Source organism: Quercus lobata, chromosome 8 (genome assembly GCF_001633185.2).
Source record: "Quercus lobata isolate SW786 chromosome 8, ValleyOak3.0 Primary Assembly, whole genome shotgun sequence".
Classification (NCBI taxonomy): domain Eukaryota; kingdom Viridiplantae; phylum Streptophyta; class Magnoliopsida; order Fagales; family Fagaceae; genus Quercus; species Quercus lobata.
The window spans coordinates 42,778,856-42,805,351 of NC_044911.1; the positions used below are offsets into that span (position 1 = coordinate 42,778,856).

Consider the following 26,496-nt stretch of genomic DNA (forward strand, 5'->3'; position numbering starts at 1 on the left):
AGAGGAGAGAGAAAATCTTGGAATTTCGGCAATGGCATTGCCGAAATTCCACTGCCCAATTTTTCCAGTCCTGTGCGTCCGAGTGTGCCCGAGTGTGGAGTGCTCTTAAAATAAAAAATGGCAATGTCATTGCTGAAATAGGGGAATAATTTTTTTTTTTTTAGCAATTGTGGTAATGGCATTGTCGAAAATGGAAAAAAAAAGTGGTTTCGAAATCTCTAGAAGAGTAAAAACAGATTTCATGTCCACAATATTTTTACAATAAATCACATATAATTAGTTATTATTAGTTAAAAAAATTGGTGACAACTAATTGTGGCAATGGCATTGCCGAAATAGGAAAAAAAAAATTGTGGCAATATCATTGCCGAAATAGTGAAAAAAATAAAAATGACAAACTACTTGAAACAATTACATTGCCAAAATAGGGAGAAAAAAATTGGAAATATCATTGCCCAAAAAATATTTTCCCCTATTTCGGCAACATTACCGTAAATGAAAAAAAAAAAAGAAAGAAAACGGCAATGGGATTGCCGAAATAGGGGGAAAAAATTGTTCCCCCTATTTCGGCAATACCATTGCCGTAATTGTGAAAAAAAGAAAAAAAAAAAGAAAAAGGAAAACAGCAATGGGATTGCCGAAATAGGGGGAAAATTTTTTCCCCCTATTTCGGCAATCCCATTGCTGTTTTCTATTTTTTTTTTTTTTTTTTTTTTTTCATTTACGGCATTGTTGCCAAAATAGGGGAAAATATTTTTTGGGCAATGGTATTTCCGATTTTTTTCTCCCTATTTCAGCAATGTAATTGTTTCAAGTAGTTTGTCATTTTTATTTTTTTCACTATTTCGGCAATGATATTATCACAATTTTTTTTTTCCTATTTCGGTAATGGCATTGCCACAATTAATTGTCACCAATTTTTTTAACTAATAATAACTAATTATATGTAATTTATTGTAAAAATATTGTGGATATGAAATCTGTTTTTTACTCTTCTAGAGATTTCGAAACCACTTTTTTTTTTTCCATTTTTGGCAATGCCATTACCACAATTGCTAAAAAAAAAAAATTATTCCCCTATTTCGGCAATGACATTGCCATCATTGCTTTTTTATTTATTTATTTTAAGAGCACTCCACACTCGGACGCACAGGACTGGAAAAATTGGGCAGTGGAATTTCGGCAATGCCATTGCCGAAATTCAAAGATTTTCTCTCTCTTCTTTCTTCATTCTCTCTCCTCAAATTCCCAATTATCTTTGAACAGTTCGTATAACGCAAATAAACTTTAAATTTTACAATATTAACCCAAAAGACTCCATAATCTGAATCATCTGATTGTTATTTGGGTTCATGAAATAAAAAGAAATATAAGGATAAGATAAGATGGGTTGTTGGGGTTTTGTGTTTAGGCCGGATTGGACTTATTTGGGTCCGCTGCCATTTAAAACTAAAAACCACGTAAGCCCACTCCACTAAAAATGCCCAAACCCACGCATTAAAAAAAAACTGCAGCCGCCTAACCTTTAAACCCAGCTCCAACTCAAGATTCCTTTTACACTCAAGCCCATCAGCTCACATAATTCCACAAAGCCCAACCCGTGTGTGTGCAAATTAAAGCCAGCAAACTGAATTTGAACCCAACAACAGCCCAATCCGAATCTATTTGGCCCAATAACCACTTCCACGCCAGCCCACTCACATTCAAACAAAGACCCACTCAAACAAATACCCACTCATTTGACAAACTTCCAAAGTTGCATGCTGTGATTCTGTAATTGAGTATTGTTAACATTCTTCATTAATTGAGTACTGAACTCAAATAATAAATAATGTTAACAAAATATTTGTCAGATGCACGACAATGTTTTAATATTTGAGTTTTGATCTCTTTTACTACTTGATTTTTGGAATTCTATGTGATTAAGGAGGGTTTTATCTTTGTGTGGAGTATTGTGTACGTGCACTTACAAGATTGTTTTTATAAAAATAATTTTGTCAAGTCTACTTACATACTACTCTGAACAAAATCAAACACTAATTACCCACATAAAAGTTCAAAAACCAAATAATAAAAGTGATCAAAACTCAAAAAATGGTAGAATATTCTCGTTTACGTGATAAATATTTTGAAAAAAAAAAAAAAAAAAAAAAAAACCCAAGCATTTGGGTGTCTTCTCTAGTTGATATAAAATATTATAGTTGTCAATAGCTGGGAAGATATTTTTTTGGTTGGCCAAATGTTGCCATCCAAGCACAACCTTGCTGAATTTGTTTTTTTTTTTTTTATAAGCAGTATGGTGTGCTACGTGCACTCCTATAGAAGGCTTAATTACATTGAGGGCTGTCCATTTGCAAGATTCTTCCATGCAGATAATATATCAACTTATGAGAAAATTAGTAGGTTTCAGCCTCCACGAGTTATGAAAGAAAAGTTGAAGTCGTGCAGCATTGAGGAAGGTCAAAATATTATTGGGGAGATGTTGGTTAATGTTGAGGCAAGAATTCTGAATTTGGAGTTGTGTAATCCATGCTAGTTTTTAGAGGTGTATGATTGTCTAGGGGAACAATGTGAGTTTAATAAACATTTTGGTACTGAAGCTGGTTTGGCAAAGCTTGAGGCGATTGTTCATTTGAAGTAATAAAAATCTTCTAAAAGTCATATGAAGACTAAGGAATTTTTTCTTAGTAATGCTTAATAGTACAAAACTCCATATGACTTTTAGAAGACTTTTATTACTTCAAATTAACAATCGCCTCGAGCTTTGCCAAACCAGTTTCAGTACCAAAATGCTTATTAAACTCACACTGTTCCCCTAGGCAATTATACACCTCCAAAAACTAGCACGGATTGCATAACTCTAAATTCAGAATTCTTGGCTCAGCATTAATCAACATCTTCCCAATAATATTTTGACATTCCTCAATGCTGCACGACTTCAACGTTTCTTTCATAACTCGTGGAGGTTGAAACTTGCTAATTTTCTCATAAGTTGATATATTATCTTCATGGAAGAATCTTGCAAATAGACAACCATCAATGCAATTGAGCCTTTTATAGGAGCGCACGTAGCACACCATACTGCCTATAAAAAAACAAAAACAAATTCAGCAAGGTTGTACTTGGATGGCAACATTTGGCCAACTAAAAAAATATTTTGCCAGTTATTGACAATTATAATATTTTATATCAACTAGAGAGGACACCCAAATGCTTGGGTTTTTTTTTTTTTTTTTTGGTCACATCATTCAAAATCATATGACTTTTAGAAGACCTTTATTACTTCAAATTAACAATCACCTCAAGCTTTGCCAAACCAGCTTCAGTACCAAAATGCTTATTAAACTCACACTGTTCCCCTAAGCAATCATACACCTCTAAAAATTGGCACGGGTTGCATAACTCCAAATTCAGAATTCTTGCATCAGCATTAACCAACATCTTCCCAAATTTAGATGACTTTTGTTAATAAAAGTCTTCTAAACTTCATATGACATACTCCATAATGGAGTTTAGAAGACTTTTATTACTATCCATAGACCTTCATGTTAGTTGAGAACATGTTTTCAATATTTGTTGCTTCTCAAATAGTTTTATATACCATGGTTACTGGTTGAGTGTTGGCATGTGTTTTGATATGCTACATTTTTTGGTGACCAAAATCCCCACCAATTTCTTGGTCATACCTGATACTTTTTTTTTTTTGAGAAGCTATCATACTTGATACTTAATACTTGGTAATGCTGATGAATTTTATTTTGGATTATATTTCATTGGTAAATTGAAATATTATGTGTGAGGTTTGTTTTGAGCTGAGTGATATATATTTTCAATTTGTTAAAGATAAATTTATTGGCTATTTTTTAGTTAAAATGTTTTGGATTTAAAATAAAAAATTAAATGGGTATCAGGTCGGGAATGGATATCCATAGATAATAAATCCGGATAGATGTCGGGAATGGATACTAATGGGTATTGCTATTCGGGTATCCATGGGTATATATTTCAAGTAGGGCATGGGTATACTCAATCCACACCCTACCCGTAACCATCCCTAATTGAGGGAGGGGATCATCCGATCAGAGGGTTTTAGTGGAAACAATAGTTTTTGGCGTTGTAGCAGATTTGTAATGGAATTTTTATATATTATTTTATAGGAATGGAAGTGATTGTACAAGTGGTAATTATGTATATGTTTTGCATCGTATGAGGATCCTTTTGTTAATTCGATGCATCTTCATGACTGTTTCATGCCACCACCCCTTGCTTTCACATTAAAAATATTAATAATAATAATCATGATTAGGCACCGATATCTAGATTTCTAAAATCTAAAAGTAAAAAAGATTAACAATGCTCATAGTGAAATTTTTGCCAATTATCTATACGTCTCCCTAAAACATAACTTCAATAGGGGAAGCAAGTTCTACGGATTTACAAAACATAAATATATTAGTGTTAAAACAAAAGGAGAATCAAGTTTGCAATACAAACGGTACACAGTACTATTAAAAATTGCAGAACAAATTATTAAAAGAATAAAGATTGAGAGAGAGAGAGAGAGAGAGCTATCCAAGAATCTAGGACAATTTAGCAAGAATCTGATCTCTACATCAATTACTATATAATACAAATACAATGCAATGCCAAACACCAATCAACCTCAACGTGCCCATGATACAGAATCGATCTCATCTCTGGCTGACTCGAGCCCTTTCGCAGGCTTGTATAATTCATCCAAAAATTCCGCGGGCTGCCTAGCCTGAAATAAAGGCATGTTATTTGTATCATGGAGTTTAATCAATACATCTAATATCTAGCAATGATTACAGCCTTGGGAATTGTGGTCTTAAGTGTCTCGGACACCGTGCCCACATAAAAGAGGACACATTTGAGCCTATCCTCCTAAAGTGCCCCTCTGTGTACTGGTCTATAGGTGTGCCGGCTGGCCCAGCAGGGTTTCCTTCTTTCTCTACCTCTTGGGGAAGTCTTCTAAAGAAATCCAGTCAAATATGAAGATTCCATGTCCAACAATTGAACAGCTGTCTTCTTACTTTCTTCACGGAACCTTTCAAGGGCCTCACCACCAGCAGCAGCTATTTCAGCTTGCAGAGTTAGAAAGCGCTTCAACTCCTATATGGTCACAAACATCAATATAAATCCTATTTCTCATTGAATAAACATCAGTACTTAATTAAAGGAAAAACTAATCACTAATTTTCAATGAAAATTCACCTGAGTTTCCGCTATTGATTTCCTCATGAGTTCTTTTAAAACAAAGTGAACCTACAATACAAGAGCAAGATCAGTTTTACCAATTTGATTCTGACTACTTACTGCAGTCTTGGAAATGCATTCCAGAAGAAACTTGACAAACAGAAAGCACGAAAAACATGACAACTTGTAGCATCCACAGAAGCTTCAGCGGGACCTCTAAAATAGTTGAGTGATCCCTCAATTAGGCACCAGTAACCTTGCTCAGGGGTCCCTCAAATAGCTGGTGGTGATGGTCAGGCCCTTGAAAGATGCCCATCAAATGGAAGCTTCCTTAAAGCAGTGGTTGTCAAAGACTCCATAAATTTGATCACCTCCAGGCCACCCAATTTTAAAAAGGAAGAAAAATTTCCAAAGACACGCAGTATCATTATAGGCATTGCAATCACAATTAAAACATAGTTGCAATCACAATTAAAACATAGTGGCAAATCAAGCTGAAGCTAGAAAAACCATGAAAGATTATGGTTGGAAGAGCAGCTGAAAGATGTTTTACACTCCCTCCAAATGCTCCTTGAAAATCCGGTCGAATGCATGGCAAAGTTCCAAGATAGTGTTCAAATGATCCTAAAACATCATACGTCAGTTAAGGAGAGCACAAATAGCATCTTCTTTACACGCCAAAAAAAAAATAAATAATAATAATAATAATAATTTACAACAGCTTCAAGCTACTCACCCCAGCATTAACGGCAATAGGTCTATCATGATGATCCATCTCCGACTCAAGTTCCTCAATGCTTTTATTAATTAGAGATGTTATACTTGAAATCTGAGCCCTAATTACAGACTCCAAGTGCTAGAATCAAGATCACAACATCAGTTTAATATCCTATACAAACATCATCTTAATTTGCAAGAAAGATGCACAAGAAAAAACCATTGAGAGAAGTTTTGCAAGACACTCTGAACCCATTTTACTGGCTAAGTGTCCAGAGTCAGGACTGGTTGCAAAGTACTCCCACTCCTTGCACCTCGCAACTAATATGTCAACAATTTTGTTGATGTCAGCCTGGGAACGGTTAACAATTCCAACCCAAGGATGATTAAATGAAACGATCTTCCTTCAATAACCAGAGAGCAAATAAATTATGTAAGAGGCAAAGAAAATAAACATATTAAGGGTCTGTTTGGATATAACTTATTTTGCTGAAAACTGAAAACACTATAACAAAATAATTTTTAAATGTGTGAATAGTATCGTGAGACTCATTTTTAAAATTTTTTTTCTGAATAAAATGATTGTGGGTCCCGTGAACCGTGTGTGAACAGTGCGTGAAAAATGAACTTTGTCTCCTACCCATTGAAATACGTGCATCCCAAAAAATAAAGAGAAAAACGCCAAACACAGACGCGCTATCTTTTTCATCCGGATCCAAACAATCACCAAGACATTTATATTTTTCAAAGCAATTTTGAACCAAGAAAATGCACAGGAAATGCTGCAAAATTAAAATGTTATAGCAAAGTTTCAAGGAACATTTCTCAAAAAAGGGGACAAATGTATACGCTAAAAAACGGTTCTATTCTGAATACAATTCAACCCAATGAAATGTTGATCCCAATCACTTTGAGAGTTAAATGCAAATAAATTAGATAATAATTAAAAGCTAAGCTATACCTGATCAACAAAATCCATTTATAAAGGTGGGGGGTTATTCACACAAACAAAGAGACTAAGGGAGATAGAGAGAGATCTTACATCCAATGCATTAGTTCCTTTGTCCATCAAATCCAACTTTGTCAACACACCAAATGTCCTCTCTCCTGTGCAATTTACAAATAGGATTCATAAGGGAAAGCTAAACCAAGCGACAAGTCAAGAGTTCTGCAAAAAGAGCATAAACATACCATTAGCATCAAGAAAGTCAATTCTGTACCGTACGGCCAGTATATACCGTACCAGTCAGCAATCCGGTACAGAATACCTCTATGTTTCGTATGGGAAAAAATACTGGCTGTACCGGCCGTTCCGACCGGTAAATGGATATTGGGACGAAATGTGAAAAGCTTTTTTTTTGGTTAATTTTGACATTTTTCAAGGGCAGGATGGTGAAAAACTGAGTAAGCTAAGAAAATCCAGCATAAAGAAAGAGAAAAATGCACAGTAGCTTTGCAAAATGAAGTTATAATCACCTCATGCACTCACCGTCTCTTTTTTCATTGAAGCCAACGGCCTCTCACTGAATCTTGAGTGGTGATGGACGGTAACACAAGCAACAATATGAACGAGAGGAACAAGACAAAACTGACAGCTCAAAAGACAAAGCTATGAAGAGAGAGCTAAAATCGTTTGAAATTTGAAAGTGGAGAAGAAAAGAGTGAAAAGATGAGAGGAACGTGTGGAGAAAAGTGTGACTGAGATAGAGAGAGACATGTATTTATTGTTTTCTTATTGAAAGATGTCAAAAGACTCAGCAATAGTTTCCTTATTGAAAGATGTGAATGCCAGTGACTGAGAGAGAGTGAAACGTGTGGAGAGGTAAAAAGTAAAAAATGCAGCAGTATCTATGAGTGAAAAGATAAGAAAACATTTATTGTTTCTTGATTCTTTCATTTGAAGCCATAGTTTTTATATTATTTAATTTTTTTCACCTTTGACAACTAACAACTTCCCTACCCAAACGCGTCAGTGACATCACCATAACTTCATCTTGTATTTTTTTTTTCTTATCTAGTACTTATAACTTATAAGCTTAATTAGTATATTAGTAATTACAAAAAAAATATACTAGTAAAAACATTATTAAAAGTATACTAAATTTATTTATTTTAAATGTTATGAATATATATATATTTATATATATATATATATTTATATTATTTTGTGGTAAACCCGAAACGGTACATCGGTATTGACCGGTATCCGAAATATACCATACCGTTGGCCAAACCAGTATAGCCTCCGGTACGGTATTGACTCCCTTGATTAGCATCCACTTCCCTAGAAAGTTTGATAGCATCTGATGTTGCAATATCTTGATTGGCTGAAGATATTGCGAGTATGATACAATTAGGCTACAAAAACCAAAGGATAGAAAATTAACTCGAGACAATTACAGAAGGCTTTAGACTCTAATTGAGGACAAAATGGCTTGCCTAGAAGGGGAGAGAGAGAATGAGAAAGAAGGGAAAACTATTAAAAAATTCAGCAGATAAAAACAAATTGCAGAACAAGGATCCAAAGAAGAAACAATTAGTTTTATTGTACATCATGCAACAATTATAGTTGCGACAATCCAAGACTTTGTTATTCATTATTATCCCCTCACCCATACCTATACAGTTCTTTTAAGCATAAAAATGTAAAAAGCTCATAGAATAAGATCACAAATCTAGAGTGCGATAGCTACATGATATATAAACAATGTTAACAGATCAAGAACTGCTCATTCTGATAAATCAAATCCTACATGAACAAAACAACGATCCAGAACATGTGATAATCATAAATATAATTAAGACTAACTTACAAATTACACCCATTGACCTAGTTTCAATTTAGTCGTTTTTTTTTTTTTTTTTTTTTTTTTTTTTTTTTTCAACCCTCCATCCACTTACGGTGAATCTTCACTGTTTGGCATTGGCTGAAAAACGCCATTTTTTTTATTATTATTTAGCTTATTTTTTGCTACTATTTATGAGTTTCATTGCACTTTTTGATAGTATTCATAAGTTCCAGTGTATTATTTCAGCTAGTGTTTAGCTTTATCTACAGTACTTTTAGCAAAAAGTTTTTAGTTTTAGTTAAATAAGCTGTTTTCAAACGGACACTAAGGTTACGTTTGGGATTAGAGTTTAAAGTCAGCTTATTTTACTATTATTCTACTTATTTTGCTATTATTCATGAGTTCCACTGCACATTTTGGTACTATTTATGAGTCCCACTCAGGGGCGGCCCAACATAATTTAGGGCCTAAGGTGAAAAACTTATGCGGAACCTTTAATATGTAAATATTAATTAAACAAAATTATTTAATTTTAATCAAATCAAGGTTAATTTGGTACGTTAAATACATAATTTGATGAATGATACCAACTAAACTAATGTTAATTTCATATAGAGAATTGAATATCATAGTTGAACCATAAATATTAATAAAATAAAAAAATAGAAATATATTACGATTAAAAAAGATACTTTATTTTGGATATATAACGATGCATAGTTAAGTAAAGTTGTAATCTAATTTTTAATTTTATATCTTGTTTTTGAGAGAGAGAGAGATGTAGATATTATTTGGGGTGTGGCTTTGTAGGATATCATTTTACAAAAATTAAAGTCTCAACTCTCAAATTATTAGGGGAGATTAATCTATAATTGATAATTTAACACATTTGCAATTTTTTTTTGAAACATTTTAGGGTTTAATTGGCTTAGGGTTCAATCGGTCTCGTACTTTTAGAGTCTTAATAGAAATGAAAAGGAAAAATGCACTAAAAGTAATATAAAATGTTCAAAATATAATATGACATTGACTCTCGATGATGAACTTCATCAATTTAACTAATGAATGTTTGAATCATTTTTTTTGTAATTAATAACATAGCAATTTGTAAGTCGTAAGTCAATAGTAAAATTTGTAGTATCCTTAACACCATTAATATAAAAAAAAAAAAAAAAAAATCACAACCTTTAAAATATATATATAATTTTATAAAATTTGGCATTTAACCATGGGAAGTTGGGCCTTTTTCCCTAAGGGGAATTTTTATTTGGTGGGGCCTTAGGCGTAGGCCTAAATTACCTAGGCCTTGGGCCAACCCTAATCCTATTGAACTATTTCAGCTAGCTAGTTTTTATCTTTATCTACAGTACTTTCAATAAAAAGTTAGTTGAATAAGTTGTTCTCAAATGCATCCTAAGTCTACCAAAACAACATCATTTTGGAAAGTTTAAATAAATAAATAAATAAACTTAAACCAACAAGAGATTGGAACTGGACAATAGGACTAGCACCTATATGGGAGGAGGTGCTCGTTGAAATATAGAGGATTGAATTAAAAAAAAGGGTCAAATTTAAAGTGTGTAATTTGTAGTTTTGCCTGTAACAATCATGTTTTCAAATGAGCCTATCAATATGGCACTAAGTGTTCCTTAAGTTGTGCCTAAGAAATCAGCAAAATATGCTAAGTGTCCTATGGGATTCATTAATATCTTAATAACTACTTTCACTGATTCCCATGAAGTTCCATTGTTGATGATGTCACGGAAAAATTAGACCTCAATATATGAAGCACCATATTCTCATATTTAATAAAATTGACTTTGTTAAATTGGAGGGAAAAGGGGGGAATTGTTACCAGCTAGGGTTCTTAAAAGAATTAAAAGAGTAGAGTAAATTGTAGTAGTGAAAAGATCACCAAAATGAAAGGGCCTTCCACTCATTAGTCATTACACACTGATGTACCCTTTTTGAGGGGGAAAAGTCCCATTACCTTCTCAATAATAGTTCGAACCATATTTGCAATATCTTCAACAATACTTTCAGGTTGTCCCTCTGGAAAGAGGAAAAAAAGGAACAACTATCTTAGTTAATGAATGGAAAATAATCATCATATAATCTAGAAGTTTAATCAAGTACATAACATACCAACAACAACTTTTGTTAAACCCGGTAGATCAATCAGGGTTAAGTTGACAACTACCAAATGAAGGAAAACAAGAATAAGTGTTAAAAAATATATTAAAACATGGGGAATAGAATTATAACAACTATTTATTCAAACTTCATGCTTTGCAACATTACCCGATATAAGACATTAGGAGCAAATGAAATTTAAGTGCAAGCAAGGAACACATCAAATAAGTGAAAATAATGTCCCGGGTATTATAACCAATAGTTATTCTTTAGAGATCACACAATACTCAGGATTGCACCAATGCAAATCTTTAGAAATCACACACACTCCTCAAAACCCACAGAAACCAATTTTTGTCTATCTTTCTTTACCTTCTAATTTTTTTTTCTTCCTTTCCTTTAATAAATGCAAAATACACCATGCACATGGGAGCCAATGACGAAGAAACCATTAAATGATTTTGTTAAATGATATCTAATATGCAAAGAGAAGCTAAATAGTGAGATTTCACAATTCAAACTACTGCTAAACAGCCTTACTCAAGTGACAAATACATATATACAATGTTTTCTTCTTAAGCAACTATTGCAGAGACTAGTTGTTTTTCATGCATAAGATAATATTTATACACATTAGTGCATTTTGCATCAGCTTTTTGGATTGTTAGGGAGAAGTAAACATCTAATTTTTCAGTCAAACTATAACTTCTTTTAGTTTAAAATTATGTCAAGGCAATAAACTAATATTGAAGGAAAAAAATATTGGCTGTGCTTAAAATTGCAAAGAATTGGTATCACACAAGCATCATAAAAATGTCATGCATACAAACAAATTAAGATTATATTGCAAAAAGCGTGGCTTTTCCAGATGAAGCAAAACATATTCTGTGGAAGTATATCTAGCACTGGTGATTATGATGCAGGACCATTAAAAATTCAATACTATACTAGGTTCTTGATAAATTCTTGAATAAGGATTGATGTTTAAGAGTTTAGGTTAGAAAAGAATGCATGTTAACAGTTGTTTGGGGGCTGAAACAGGGCATAAACAAAACAATTAACATAAATAAAACACTAGGAATCACGCCTAGGTCTTCCTAAGCATCACACCTAGGTTCCTTGGCATCACACATCGGAGAAGTTTGCATCACACAAACAAAGCTTGAAATAAGCTGCTGAATTTTGTTAATCAATCATTATATTCTGAAATAGCATGACTATAAAAAGGTTATAGTTATCCTTTTCCTAGTAGAACTTCAACTCTAAATAACCAATTCCTAGAATGAATAGGAATACTAATAATAATTAAATAAAAGACTTAATAATAAGTAAACATAAAATAACACTTATGGGCCTTTGGTATGGCCAAGGACAGCCCATTCCAGATTTCTAGAAATTACCAAATTACTCTTATTCTAATAGAACTTAATTAACACTGATCTAGCAGCTTCTCAACCTAAAAGACACAACATTAATAACTAAAATAATTTATCATAGGTGCTAAGAAGGTCCAACATCAAAACTAGACCACAATTCTTGAATCTTTGTATATTTAATCTTCTTTTTCCTTAAGCCCTTCCTTGTCCTCATCAGATTAATACAACATAGCATAACTTGCCACAAATGACAAATGAAAATCATATATGTAGTCTGAACGGAGCAATAATTGCAACTAAAACTCCCAAGGACATTTTAAAAAGAAAGTAACCCAAAATAACATGTCTAATAAATTTGAAACAAAAGTAATAAGGAGAAATCTTTTTGTCTAGGAACAGGAGAAATCTATTTTGAAATTTGGAGCATAGATATTGAGATGGATAGGAACAGGAGAAATCTGTTTTGTCTCCCGGTTATTCTATCAGTCTCATCCTGAATCTCCTTGCAAACAAGGGCTGTACAGAAAACTCAGAAGGCAAAATATCAGCTCCAACATCATTTTCCTCTTAGATATAGAAGGTAATAAACAATGTCAAAGAATTCTTTATACAGTGAAGAATGTTGATACTAGCAAGTCAAGGAGGAGAAGTCTAAACTCATGCCAATTCCCACAGAAGGCAAAAGTAAATTTGAATAGGCAATCAAATTGAAAATAATTCCGGAAATCCTTACAAAATAATGTGCTTTAAGCTATTAAAGTTTTTTTTATTGGTAATTTACAAGCACCTAGTGGGTTTTGAACCCATGACCTCATCCTTCACCACTGGCAGCACCATGTATAATTGAGGGTGGTCACAAGACCACCCTCAACTTGGAAAAAAAAAAAAAAATTATGCTTTAAAAAAAATGAAAAACCAAATTAATATGGGTTGTTGACCACTTAGAAAAAAAAACTTGACCACCCTAAAAAAATCCTAAATAAAATTTTCCCATTAAAAATAAAATTTGACTTCTCCAAAATTTTGGTTCATTGAAGATTAACCAAAAAATTGTGAAAAATGCTATATTCACAACATGTCCTCAACATTTTTATAACAAATCCTAAGTGGTAGATTGTTATCGGTGGACAAAAAAACAATTTTAATGATATGTAAATTAGAACTAATAACAATTGCCAATTAGAATTTGTTGTGAAAGTATTGTGAACGTAATTTTTATCAAAAAAGTCCAAATAAACAAATTAGCCTAAAAGTCCAAATCAAATGTTTAATTATGATATTTTAAATTGTGTTTTCAAAAGACATATTTTAAAATTGCTATTTTTTAATATAAAAAATGCATATTTTCCAATAGCTAGTCAGTTAGTGCTTGCTTTAGTCTTTAGGTTGAGTTTATTAGATTTATGTGATATATCTTGTATATACACATATGCACTAAAATAATACCTCAATATTTTATTGAACATGATTAATGTAACGGTTTAATGCCTAAGTTGAAAATGTTGAATGAATTTGTAGCTTACCCTTTATTTTTCTGTTAGCATTATGGACAAAATTCTTATAAGGAAATCACTTTTATTGCAAAATTTATCTTCTAAGCACATTCGTTATTCACTTGAATAATCTTCTTTTAGATCCTCAGTTTTGAGAAAATGTCTCATCTTTTTATCCTAATGATCGAAAGAAAATAAAAAGAACATATTTACAAAGATGTTCTTGTCAACCTCTTAGCCATGATTTCCCTAAAAAAGAAATTAGTGGTATATTGCGTTGATTTAAACCTGATTAGTTTAAAGAATACAAAATATTGGTTGGATCATATCATAAAAAAAGATGATGCATTTTGTTTATATGGTTACTTATTTAGGTAAGATGTTGGTAATTGAAAGGAAGAATAGTAGTTTAATGATTACTTTGTTGTGTATATTGAAAAAGATGTAGCTGATAGTATTAATAATGAAGCTATCATACAACAATTTCAAAATATGAAAAACTTGCAAAAGGAAATTTTAAAACTTTATGTATTTGCGACTGGTTTTTTATGTCAGTGTATTCAAGTTTTATTTTTATTAAATTTCTTAATGAACACCTTGAACAAAATTTATGAAACTGCCACTATCCACCACCCATTTTTATGGGAGATGGAAATACGGTTTAAGCTAGAGCACATTGGCATATTTTAAAATATTAAATTAAGCATTTGACAAAGCCTGAAAATAAATATAAAAAAAAAAAACAAAAAAGGTTATCTAGTCTGGTCACAAATTATGGGACCAAATATATACAAGGTCCTTAAGGAAGAAGCTATGATTAAAGCCCAACATTGTGATAATTTCTCCATCCTTTTCTCTTCTTCTTTTTTTTTTTTTTTTTTTGATGAATTACTTATCCATCCCATTTTCTAAAGACTTTTCAATCTCAAGGAGTAAAAGACAACCAGATATAAATTATAACTGCTGGAATAGACTAGATTACCCTTTGCCTCCAACATGGCTTATGAAAGGTTAGCAAATTTTGACCGACAGCATCTTTCTAAAATCTTAAAACAAAGTACTTAGGCTGTTTTTGGTTCGCGTAAAATCATTTCCGGAAAATATGCTATTTCCAGAAATGTTATTTTCCGGAAAGGAAAACGTTTTCATGTGTTTGGCTGTCACAAAATTCATTTTACGGAAAATTAATTTTGGTGTTTGGTTCGTTTAATTAGTTTACCAGAAAATACATCAAATCCGGCGAAACGCTCGTCCGACGAGCGGCGCTCGTCGATCGACGATCGCGATGGACGAGCGCGCTCATCGATCGACGAGAGACGAGCGCGCTCGTCTGTGCTCGTCGATCGCGATCGTCGATTGCGTCGCTCGATCGACGATCGCGATTGTGCACCGCGCCGCTCGTCGGCGCGGTGCGCTCGTCGGCGCGATCGTCCCTCTCTCTCTCTGATCTGGGCTCTCTCTTCTCTCTCTCTCTCTCTCTCTCTCTCTCTCTCTCTTTTTCCGGAAGTCAATTGAAGTGAAAATGAAGACAGAAATCATTTTCCGTGGTCAAGGCTGAAAATTTCGGTCAACAGGAAATCAATTTCCGGAAAATAATATTTTCCGTGACAGCCAAACACAGAATTTTCCGGAAATTGATTTCCGGAATTGGTTTGAAGTCGATTCAAACGCACCCTTAGTCTACCACTGAACACATGGAAAGCAGTGCTTCAATATTTAGCATGCAACACAACCATTGACTAGGTATAAGTGAAATACCAAACCAGTTTCAGTAAACATATTACCCAAAATTGGAGCTGAATCCCACAAAACCTTATTCAAAAGATAAATTTCCTCTATAAAAATACCCTTGGCAACCTGTGTTGAACCACTATTTTTTTCTCTTTCTTTTTAAAGAAAATCACATTCCTTGATTCGAGAGTCACTTGACAGCTTCAGCATGAAGTACCCCCATATTAATAGAGGCAAGCATAACAGCTGGACAATAATTTCTAAAGCAAGAAAGTCCAGCTTAGACTACAGTTCCTTTCACAACAAACAGGTCAGAGTAAACCCATTGAAAAATAAAACATGTTCATTCTATCTAAGTCGCTAATAAAAAGTTGAGCTTCAAATAGAGGCTTTTAAGTTTTAACCCAGTTGATAGTAGGCAGGGTAACCCTAAATTCCCATAAACAGGACATGTCAATAATGCTTTCAAAGTTTCAAATAGCTGCTAGAGATTTATTAGTTATAGGCAAAAAAATTTAGTTGAATCTCATAAAACTTCACTAATACTAGCTAGAATTCAACAAAATTTCCAAATTCACTAATGAAGACCAAATGCTTATTTTTCATAAAGGCGCTAATACTAACTATCTACTATGTCTCATCCATATTCTTACATCATCTCTCACATAATATGGAACATAGTTATCGCCCATGAAAACTGAAACCAATTAATATTCATTATGTAACACTGCCTCCATGAAGCTAAGAGTTAAAACAGAACCATTTGTAGCTTATTTCGAGCAACTACGGCTTATCTTACAAAACTGAAATCGACATCGCACTTATGAAACACGTAATTCACTAAAAGAGGAAACAGATCACATACCAAAATCAGAGAATTTCCTCCTCAGGATGTGAAGGAAGTCGACATACTCCTGCGTTCCTTCATCCGTCTTGTGAAGCTGCAACACCAAAGGCTGCTTGTGACGATCCCTGCAACAGTCAAAGCAAGTCCAAATACCACAAATTCATCACAATTAGCAAAATAACCAAAAGGAAAACAAACAATTCAGTATAAATGAATAAAGCTTTTTATTTTTTGAAATACGAGTGAGAATCTAAAAAAGAACTAACCTGATCCTCTTGGAAGAAAGTCACGCCCTACAATACTCTCCAACACCGATGATTTTCCCCAACTTTGCACTCATTTCAAACCATAAACCAATCAGACCAAAAATTCAGCTCAAATTTTTTACTTTTCCTTACTAATAAACTTGAAATATCTCTCTCTCTCTCTCTCTCAAATGAAAACTTTCACTTTTTCTAATGAACTCATCTTCTCTCTCTAGCAAAACTCATACTCTCTCAAGAAAATCACTCCAGACTCCTAATCTTTCTTTGCGTCAAAATTCTCTCTCTCTCTCTCTCTCTCTCTCTCTCTCTCTCTCTCTCTCTCTCTAAAAAGTTATAGAAAATCAGTTTTCCTTGCTAATAAATTCCTCCCTCTCTCACATGAAACTTTTCACTTTCTACTAATAAACTTCTCTTTTCCTTTAAAAAAAAAAAACTAATAAACTTCTCTTTCACTCTCTCTCTCTCTCTAGAAAATATCTCATGAATTCTCTGCTACAAAATTCTGTATCTCGTAAATTTTACAAAAAATAAATAAATAAACTAAGCCGTAGAAGAAGAGGGGACCTAGCCACCGACGACGGTGACAGAAGAGCTTCCTAGAGAGAAGAGAAAGCTTTGTCTCCACCGCCATAGTCACCGAGCACAATACGTGCTCTCTGAATCCAATTCACCAATCCGATCAAGCTCTCCATTGTTGTCATGTCGTTCACTCTTTTTTTTTCACCTAAAATCCAAAGACAGAAGGGAAGAGAAAGCTCGAAAATTGCAGTCTTTGACGATCGAAACCCTAGACTTTTCCCGAACGTACTAGTTCCAGCTAAGAAGAGCAAATTGCAGTAAAACCACCATAGCTTGGCCGTTTGTACTGTCTGTGGTTCAAAACTTAACACTTTGTCCACTCGAGCATATAAGGTTATATAAGTTAGTCTTCTGTTATCAACCTCTCTTAGGGTAAATATGTATTTTTCTCATATTTTATGTCTCTCTTCTCCTAAAACAAAATAATACATAAAACAATAAGAGAAATAAGATCTAAAAACAAATTTTTAAAATTTGTAAAACTTTGGTTGAAGAACACACTTCCTCTAGTATGAACATTCCTAAGCCAATCAATCCAAGTAAAATACAAATTCAAAAAGTGTTCACAAACTACACTTATATACATGATTAACCTTAAATTTCAAAAATCCTACAGTTTTAGACACACAAGCACCTGCTCATAAAGAGAGAGAGAGAGAGAGAGAGAGAGAGAGAGAGAGAGAGAGAAGAGCAAATCCAAGACTTCACCGGCCAATCAACTACTAATCTCGAAAACCACCATAACAAGAACCCATGATGGATCCACCACCGGTCTCCAAGACCACCATGACTAGAACCCATGGTTGATCCACCACCGACCTCCATGGCCGAAGCTTCACTGGAGCCATGGTCGTCTCTGCTTTCATCGATCTCTATTGGCGATGATTTCTCTCTTAAACCCTCACTACTTTCTCTAATCAACATCGAGCCCATGACCTCAAGCTTCGCCCTCTTTTCCCTCTCTCTCTTTGTTTTAAACCAAATTCATACCCATGGTGGAACTTTTGTTTTGTGTTTATTGTGATATGTGGGCTCTCTCTCTCTCTGATCTTGTGTTGTCTTGTCTTGTATTTGTTGTGATATGTAGGCATTTGATTTGTATTACTTTTAATTTCAAATAATTTGATTTGTAATTGTTTTGGAATTTCATTTGTAATGTTCATCCTTTTTTCAAAAAAAATCAAGCCCTAACTCTTTGATTCATTTTAAATTTGTTTTAGTCTTAAAAAAAAGTGTTTTTAATAGAGGTGAATAACAGAAGACTAACAAAGGTAACTTCAGGTGGGTAAAGTATTAAGTTTTAAACCACGGGTAGGCCAGGTGCAAATGGACCAAACCACATGTGGGCTTATTGTAATTTGCCCAACTAAGAGCATCAATATTCGGAGTTGTAAAAATTTGAATGTGCTAAATTTTAGCATGAAACTACTAAAATGATGCATTACCTGGTATTGTAAGAGCATTCGCATCAAGCCTCCTATATGCTATAAATCCTATTTTTTAGCAGTTGAACCCCAAAAAACACTCTCCATCAAAACTGGTAAATGCTATAAAATTTACAATCTTACTACAGTGCACTCTCATTTTTGAGAGCACACTGTAGTTGTATTGTAAAATAAAAAATGGTTTTTTATTCACCCAGCCCAACGGCTCTTTCTCATTTCTCACTCTTTCCTCTCTTACTTCTTTCATCTTTGTTCTCCGTTCTCTCTTCTTTCACCCTTACCGGTTCAAATCTATGATTATCTCTCTCTCATGCCTTGGGTTCCGATTTGCAGGTTGTGGGTTTGTATAGGGAATCTGATTTGGGCATATTTTGGTGGGTTGTGATTTGGTTCTAGGTGGTGGGTTGGTGATTTGGTTTTGGATGGGTATGGTTTGTGGTGGGCCGATGGTGGTGGGTTTACTAGTGGCGACGATGGTGGAGGTATTTTTTATTTATTTATTTTTTTTTGCTGTGATTGGTGGTAGTGAGTGGATGTTGTGGTTGTGGGTGGATATGGATGTGGATGTGGTAGTGTGGCACCGGCGGTGCTGTGAGAAAGAGAGAGACAGAGGAGAGAGGAAAAATAAAAAATTATTGAAAAATAATAAAGAAACAATATTTAAATGAAATGGTAAAAAAAATAGAAGTTTTGATATAGGTTGTATTGTAAAGTGGTGTGTTATATGTTATAAAATTGGGTTTTGAGATGGTAAATGCTAAATTTTTTAGAATTGTTGATGTGAATGCTCTAATTGTAAAAAAATTTACAATTGTGCTATAGTACCATCCTAGATTTATGATGGTACTATAACTCAATTGCAAAAATAAAATATTCTTTTTTATTCCTCATTTCATTCTTTTAATACCTTTTATTCTTTCTCTCTCCTCTATCTTTCTCTTTCTCTAGTCTCAGATCCATTTCTTTCTCACTATCTCTTCCCTCACATCTCTAGTGGTTGGGCCTCCACGCCAACGAAGTAGAAATCAGAGATCAAAGCTTCTCCATCGATCTACTGGCTAAGGGGTACCATGAGTCGGATCTAGTGGCAGAGGTGTGGTGGGTTGTGGGTTGTGGGTTTGGGTCGCGGTGGTTATAGGTCTAGGTCATGGAGGGTGGGGTGTGTTGGGTTTGGGTCACAGTGGTGGCTTGGGGTTATGGGTTATGGATTTTGTTTGGTTGTTGTGTGTGTGTGTGTGTATTTTTTCTCTTGGTGGTGGTGTGGTTTTTGTGGCCAGTGTCTAGTAGTTTTTGGCGGTTTTTTTGTGTGTATGTTTTTTTTTTCTTCTTGTTGGTGGTTCTTGTGGTGGTTGTTGTTGGTGGGTGTGGTGGTTTTTTTAATGAGTTGGCATGGTGGTGGCGTGGTGGTTGTGGTGGTGGTTGTTGGTCAGTGTTTGGTGGGTTAAATGGGATGTGAGTGGCAATTTTTTAATGGGTTTTGCTGGAGCCTGGTTGCCTAGAGAGAGAGAGAGAGAAATAGTAAAAGAAGAATAAAAAGAATATTTAAATAAAGTGACAAAAGAAATAGAGTTTGGGAAGTTGGGTGTGTTGTGAAATTGTATGGTATAATAAATAAAGTAGTTTTAAAGATTAAAGTAGTTTTAAAGATAGTAGAATGAGATATTTTTTAAAAACAGGATGTGAATGCTCTAAGAAAAAAAAGAAAAAGCAAAGTAAGAGCAAGCAACAAAAGAAAATATGATATATTGACTTTAGAATTGAAATAGAAGGTAACGCTAAATAACAGAAAGTTAAAAAAAAAGGAATATAAATAATAGAGATAGATTTTTTTTGAATTTGCCAAACGGTACAAGAATTTAGTTAAAAAGTTTAGTGCAAGGGACAAGAGTCTAATGGCCTGTTTGGAAGTTTAGAGAGGAAGGAGAGTAGAGGAGAGTAGAGGGGAGGAGAGTAGTGGAGAGGAGAGTAGAGGGGAACCATTCCCCTCTACCTTGTTTGGATGTTTTTTAAATTAGTAAGGGAGAAGGGAGATAATTAGTCGTTCCTCTTATTTGAATGTTTTAAAAATTAGGATAGAGAGGAAATAAAATGATTTAAATAGACAAATTTACCCCTATTTGAAAATGAATCTTAGAATATGTTAGTGATTTTTTTTTTTTTTTGGAGAGAAACATAAAAAAAAAAAAGTATATACCTAAAAACTAAAAAAAGAGTAAAAATCCTTGTCTAGACCCATAAATTTTAATTACAAAAAAAAAAATATATATATATATATATATTTGTGCATGAAAATTCATGGTTAAAATGAATGGTGCAAGATTTTTTTTCATATAATCAACGTATTAAATATAATAATAATAAATATTAATTAAATGCAATGACAACGTGGCAAAATTCAAACCATTTATTTATAAATTGTTGGGCCAGGATTTGAATAACCATAATTCACAAGATTCACTGAAAACCTCTCTCTCTCTCTTTATTTATATATATATATATATATATATATATATATATTAATATTAATATTATTATTATTATTATTATCATCGTTGTTATTATTATTATTATTATTATTATTATTATTATTATTATTATTATTATTATTGTAGTTGCACGATTTTCCTGGCCCAAATTCGTTTGATCAGGCCCTGGCCCAAAGCGCAACCCACAATAAATATTTGTAGAGGATGGGTCAAAGAACTTGGTCTCAGTGAGTCTGTTCGGTCTGATACATGGAAAGCATTGTTACAAAAAAAATAAAAACACCAAAATGGATCTCTCACGTATAAGTTTGTTTCTTTAGTTCCTCATACAGAAATTTTCGTCCTTGGATGATATCTGCAAGGGCAAGACAGGATGCCTCACGTGAACGCCAAAGCCTCGATCCACATTGTATTAACAAATCATCAATAATGAGGTCCAAGTTTTCATCAATGGTTTTCTTTGAGTCTGTTACTAGTGACTTCCAGATGTGGGCCATTGCATCCTAATAAAAATGTCCAGGATGCAATGGCCCACATCTGGAAGTCACTAGTAACAGACTCAAAGAAAACCATTGATGAAAACTTGGACCTCATTATTGATGATTTGTTAATACAATGTGGATCGAGGCTTTGGCGTTCACGTGAGGCATCCTGTCTTGCCCTTGCAGATATCATCCAAGGACGAAAATTTCTGTATGAGGAACTAAAGAAACAAACTTATACGTGAGAGATCCATTCTGGTGTTTTTATTTTTTTTGTAACAATGCTTTCCATGTATCAGACCGAACAGACTCACTAAGACCAAGTTCTTTGACCCATCCTCTACAAATATTTATTGTGGGTTGCGCTTTGGGCCAGGGCCTGATCAAACGAATTTGGGCCAGGAAAATCGTGCAACTACAATTATTATTATTATTATCATGAACAGAGTATGAAAACGATAACTGAGTTAATGGCAAAGTCAAAACCAACGAGTCACACTCACTCACCTTGGAGCTGAAGGCAATCGGACTCCAACCGATCCAAGAATGCGACAGAGTAATTCGGGTTAGCAATGGACCTAAGTATGTACTGCTTCTTCTGAGAGACCAAGTCGTTAGGCATAATATAGGCCTGTAACTCGGCGAACTCGTCCATGCCTCTCCAAACTCGGACCAAAATCGAAGTCTCTTTCTTCTTGAACAACTCATGTAGAACCTTCTGGACCCTCGGTGTTGTGGCGACGAGAATTTGTGGTAGAGCTATACTAGATGTGTTCGCTTCCACCTCTGTTGTCCAGAGAGATGACGCCGCCGGCGCCGGAGGGTTTGGAGGAGTTGAAGATGAGAAACAACAATGAGATTCAATTTTTTTTTTTCATTCACCTCAAATTTTCTCCGGAAACAAACAAAAATTATTTATATAATTAGTTTGTAATTTGTTAATTTACAAAGGGCAAATTAGAAAATTTATCTAGTCAATAATTTATCTACTCTACTCTCCTTCCAAATCTCTCCAATTTGAGAGAATTAAAAATGAGGGGTTAGAGGTGGTTGAAACCCCTCCAAACCCCTCCAAACTCCTCTCCCTCATTCCATAAAAAACTTCCAAACAAGGTAATTGAATTACTCTCCCTCCTTCTACTCTACTCTCCCTCCTTTTTTTAACTTCCAAACAGGCCATAAGAGTTTAGAATAGGGGAGAAAAGATATAGTGCAGGCGGTGTGTACCGTTGGGATTGGTGGGGTCTACTATATGGTGTGTACTGTACAAATGTGAGGAGAAGTTGTGAAAATTATTCAATTTGGATTTTGATTTTACTTTAATAGTATAATTGAATCAAATGGACTAGTTTTGAAATTTGAAAGTTTTTTTTTTTTGTTTTTTGAGGGAATGTGGGGACCACTTGGTGTGATCGGATTCGAGACATTATGGGATTTGGTGACTGAGGTCCAAACTCTAAAGTCTAAGGTAAGTAATAAAAGGGAAGAATCACCACCATGCACCCTTGGTTCGGTGGTCATTCCACAAGTATAAGTGTTTGTGAGGTAAGAGTCGAAGTTCAAGTTTCCAGAAAGGAGTCTCAGACATTCAGCCCAAAAGACCGAAGCCATGGAGATTCTCGGTAAACATTAAACAATGAAGGGTCGTGTTTTAAGCACCCAATTGCCATATGATTTTTACATTTTTTGTCCTTTTCTTATGAGTTAAGTTTATTCATTTATATTCCCTTGATAAAAAAAAAAAAAACGTTTTTCATTTATATTAATTTTTTATAATTTAATAATTGAGAGAGAGGATTTGAACATTGAAACATAGAAATGTTCATTGAAAAATTTTAAAAAATATCAATTAAGACTTTTTGTTGAGAGATGAATATCAATTAAGACCTAAATCAACAAAATGCTATAAATTTCAAATCCTATGTTATCAAGTGCTTCTTCCATAATTCATTTATAGGGTTAATTGTACCACAAAACAATTCGGATCGGGTTTGAGATCAACTTGTCAGTCGACTTGATCAATTCAGGTAGATGGATCTCTGACTTCTTGTTGACAAAGTGGTTGGTCATAACTAGATTTATCAACTTGTTGGTTGCAAGGGTCCGTTTCATTGGATTTGAAGGAAAACATCAAAGAAAGAGAGAAATCAAACAATAGGGAAAGAAATTGAAATGATTCACAAACCCAAAGAACACATTAACTTAACAAGTAAGAGATGAGACCACAAACACACACATAGATCAAAGTTTTGTGATTGAAACAAAGAAAGAGGGAGAAATGAGATTGAGCTTGAGATGGAGAGAGTGATGTGACTCATCCCATTATGATGAGTTGAAGATGGCAAGTTGGTGATGGTTGATGATAAAGAGTTGGCATCAGTGTCGATCTAAAAATTGAGGTGTGCATTGTGTAATGAAGACAATTGGAAGCTCGAAGGCTAAAGGGATTGAAAAAAAATAAAAACCTAAGATTTGATTTATATTTAGTCAATTTGGGTTTCACAAGTAATGAATTCAAGGATGCAAGACTTGAAATGGATTGTTCAAGGTTCAAGACCCATTCATTTAACATAATAACAAACTTTCTGAATGGTATTAATATATAGAGAGAGAGATATATGGATTATTTTATTATTATTATTATTTTGTGAAATCTTTTGAATACATAATTGGGCCTCCATTTACTTACACAATAGTTGAACTCCCGGTCAACTCTATGATAAAAGGGGTAAGTCGCACTATAAATAAAAATATCGATGGCCGACCCAACGGACTAGCCGACTAGGGAGAAAAGGAGTATATTACTATATACGGAGTAATAGGTATCAGGGATTTCAAAATTAGGGTTTTCAGTGGAATACTAGCAGTAGTCAATCGAAAATGTCGAATTCGAGTTCGAAGTGGAGGTGGGGCTGAAGGTCGAGAAGTTGCAGATTAAGGGTAAGCTCTAATAAGAATTTATCATTACCGGAAGAGTTGTTGGAAGAGATCCTGGTAAGGCTTCCAGTTAAATCGCTATTACGTTTCAGGTGCGTTCAAAAGTCATGGTCTATTCTTGCCCAAAACCCAACTTTCATTGCCAAACACCTCCGCCACCATCAAACCAAAACAAAAAATCCAAGTATTTTGGTCGAGAGCAGGGATAAAAAGGAGAATCTTAAATACCTCTTGCAATCTCATCCTGATGAAGGAGGAGGAGTCCGCATTGTGGACTTCAAGGGGGACAACAGGGGTCGCTTGATCACAGTTAGAGAACTGACCAACATGTTTGCTTGCATCAACGGCATTATTTGCATTGCTGGTATATTCAGAGGCCACTATGGCTTTGTCTTATGGAATCCAGCTATCAGAAAAGGTAAAGTTGTTTCCTATCCCAACTTTCCTGATTGTCCTGCTCATTTTGTTCTAACAGGATCATATTATGCATTTGGTTTTGATCAAAATTCTAATGACTAACAAGGTGGTTCGAGTTGTCGAACATAAGAAGAAATCTGCGGAAAATTCAATCACACTACTGCAATTCTTTTTATGTTTACTCCCTAAGGGCTGAGTCCTGGACCCAAATATTTGGCACCCCTATTCATCATAACAACGCTGCATTCTTGTTGTAATGAAATATACTTTAATGGAGTTCATCATTGGATCGGTTTCCTCAACAGCGAACCCGGGGATAGTTATGATCATCACATAATTATGTACTTTGACATGAGCCATGAGGTTTTTCAAATAATAAGGTTTCCAGATATGTTTTTTCCAAATAAAACTCTTGATGTATTCAATGATTGCCTTGCTTGTATTGTTTATGGTATCAATGAATACATCGATATATGGGTGATGCTTGAATATGGGGTCGAGGATTCTTGGACCAAACAACTTGTTGTAGGACACCTGTTAGGAATTCAGAGGCCACTACAACTTCTTGGGAATGAGGAGATTCTTCCGGTTGATGAAAATAAGACATTGGTCTTGTATAACATTGGTTCTCAAGAAATTAAGATTCTTCAACGCACGGGCTATCCAAAAATATTCATGCCAACACAAGCTATCGTTTATGTGGAGTCTTGTTTCATTCACTGGTGGAAATGTGTTTGAGAGTTAATTTTCCTGAGCCCCTAGTTATTTATATCATTAAATAATTTTTCAGTAAAATCTGTGTGGCTTAGAGAAGATGATATTGCATCTCATATGGATGATGTTTTTGTTAATTTATTTAGAGTGAGTGCTAGTTAAGGGTTTGAGTAGGTTATTCTGCAATAACATCTCAGCTATTGTTAGCTTTGTTGTCTATTTGTTCCAGTGAAATTTACAAAGACTTGGTCACTTGACAGCAACTTTAGTGTTGTCAATTAGAATCCCTTCAAAAACTGTGCCAAATCCACCTTCACCGAGCTTCTTCTTGAAATTCCCCATAATGGTGTGCAAATCCTCAATAGAATATCTTGTGGGCATTCCTAGTACATAATCTAAATCATACTCCTCAGCTTCATTAGAATCTTTGCTCTTCCAAAATGAAAAAACCAAGATCAAAATTAAGAAAAACAAACCAAACAAAGATGAATTGATCCGGTACTATTACAATCCCATAACAATTGGTAAGAATATTCAAATTCATAACTATGTAGATTATGTTTTGATATAAACTCAAATTCCTATTTTCAAAGAAGCTAATTATTAACCCAAATCAAAATCCAATTTAAGCCATAAGAGAGGAGAAATAAGACTTTGAGAGAGAGAGAGAGAGAGAGAGAGAGGAGAGCTAAATTATAGTTCTTGTATGGGAAAAAAATAAATTGAATGGGAGAAATGATATGCAATATATACAAAATAAAATAAAGAAAAGAAGAGTCAAAATATAAGAAAAAATGATAAAAGATGTGTAATAGTAAAATAAAGAGTAGTGAAAACTAGAAAGATAAAGAAACAAAGGAAGGGATA

At 34.1% G+C, this 26,496-nt stretch overlaps 1 long non-coding RNA gene and 1 pseudogene across 1 annotated transcript; one reads left to right on the forward strand and one right to left on the reverse strand.

The window, feature by feature from the left end:
- Positions 1–1,324: 1,324 nt before the first annotated feature.
- Positions 1,325–17,261, reverse strand: LOC115955308 (annotated as a pseudogene).
- A 7,100-nt stretch (positions 17,262–24,361) lies between these two features.
- Positions 24,362–25,568, forward strand: LOC115955310. The gene is made up of 2 exons (XR_004084092.1): positions 24,362–24,916; positions 25,022–25,568. It is a non-coding gene; the product is annotated as an uncharacterized LOC115955310 (long non-coding RNA).
- The last annotated feature ends 928 nt before the right edge of the window (positions 25,569–26,496 follow it).